The 1,829-nt window shown below is 49.3% G+C and overlaps 1 pseudogene; it reads right to left on the bottom strand.

Annotated features, from left to right (window-relative positions):
• Window positions 1-837: 837 nt before the first annotated feature.
• Window positions 838-1,436, bottom strand: LOC147968090 (pathogenesis-related protein PRB1-2 pseudogene; annotated as a pseudogene).
• Between the last annotated feature and the right edge of the window lie 393 nt (window positions 1,437-1,829).

Here is a 1,829-nt window from a genome sequence, read left to right as displayed (position 1 = left end):
TGTTGCCGATACACCCGCACCCGCACCTGCTCGGGAGCCTTGCATGGCCAGATCAGGCCGGTTTAGGCACCCGCAACACACACAACATCATTCTGACGACTCCACCGCGTCTGCGGAGCTCCACCGCAGCACACAAAGCAACAAATCCACCACTGCAGCACCGAAGCCTCACCACCGTCCGCCAAAGACATCCACCGCAGCCCGAGTCCCACTGGCCACGCCCCAAAGCCAATGTGGCATCTCCGCACCATCTCGTTGTTGCTGCACTGCCGCAAGCCGTGGCCGCCTCCTCACGCCATCGTTGACCCCCTCTCCCGTTGGCAAAATCAGCCCTTGGAGCACCATCGGTCGCCAAGCCTCGAGAACTCCAGACCCCCCCGAACCGTGCCGCCAAACGGCTCCACCACCGCCAATAGCACCCAGGCATTTCCCAACGACGGTGAGGAGAGAGGAGGAGGATAGAGGGCCCTAAGCGACCGGAATTTGGACATCCCCGTGCGGTCCGTGGAGACGCACGGGAGCGAGAGTGAAGTGGTTGATAGAGCCTTTTGCTAATGCCCGTAAATCGAATTGTCTTTCTAGGACCGTTTATTGCATGCACAATAACTAGTAGTAGTACTAAAACTTTCGAATGATTCCAACTAAGAAAAGTTTTGAGCTATTTTATTGATTTTTCGTAAATACTACTCCATATGTAAAGTAATATAAGACATTTTAGTTCACTACTTTAATGATCTAAATCGTCTTATATTAATTTAGAGAGGGAGTACATATTTATGGTTCTCACAATACAAAATACATGCACGACAGCCCATGCAGAGTATTAGAAACAAGATATGCTGATCTAAATCTGTTTGCGCCAATTAAATCAGTATGGCCTCTTCCCCGCAAAAAGAGGGAGTCAATATGGCCTCTGCCCAATGTAGTTGCCCGGAGGGCTGTAATTGCAAGTGATGAACACGCCGGCGTTGTGGTCGCAGAGCAGACGCGCGCAGCCGATATGCGTTGAGTTGCGCCACACTATCTGCGTGTAGTGCCCGCACTGCTTCCTGGTGGCGCAGCTGTTGGAGGCGTAGTTGTAGTTGGCCTTCTCGTCGGCCCATATCTTCACGGCCTGCGCCGCCGTCCAGTCCTTGCCGGAGCCCCAGAAGAGGTTCTCCCCGTACTGTGGTGCCTTTGAGTGCACCAGCTTGCAATCGCCGGAGCGCTGCCTTGCGTAGCTCGCCGCATAGGCCGCCACGGACGCGTCCCAGGTCACAGGGCCCAAGCCCACGGCGGCGCGAGCGACGTTGTGGGCGACGACGTAGTCGTGTGGCGAGTTCTGGGCATTGCAGGGGTCAGACATCACGGCTGCCATTGCGAGCATGACCAAAAGGGCGAGTTTAGATGCCTCCATGTGTACGCCTTTGAATGTGCAATATATTGCTTATGTTTTTGTTTCGTACTCTTGTGTGGTAGCGTCCACTTTCGCAGTGTATTTATAGAGAAATTTTGTTGAAGGATAAGCCGAAATTATCGAGTATACGTAACTATGGCTGGCAGGATGTAATGAAAGGATATTGGACAACCACCGGGAATTAGTGTCTACCATAGAATCGCACTTATATTTAGAAATAAATTTTATGTAAATACTCTAAAGTATTAATGAAGGAATGGAAATCCAAAAAATGTCCATTACCATTAAAAGATCACCTAAGTTAATATTTTTGGCAAAATTTAATATGAAATATTGATTAATAAGATACTAACGAAGAGCAAGATAAAAGAACAACAAAATAATGTCTGTCTTAGTATGTTTGAAGAATATGTTTGCACACACAAGATTATGA

Source organism: Triticum urartu, chromosome 5A, assembly GCF_056163025.1.
Source record: "Triticum urartu cultivar PI428250 chromosome 5A, HENAU_Tu73, whole genome shotgun sequence".
NCBI classification, from domain to species: Eukaryota; Viridiplantae; Streptophyta; class Magnoliopsida; order Poales; family Poaceae; genus Triticum; species Triticum urartu.
Note: the sequence above shows the minus strand (reverse complement) of the source record. Positions and strands in the feature narration are given on the sequence as shown.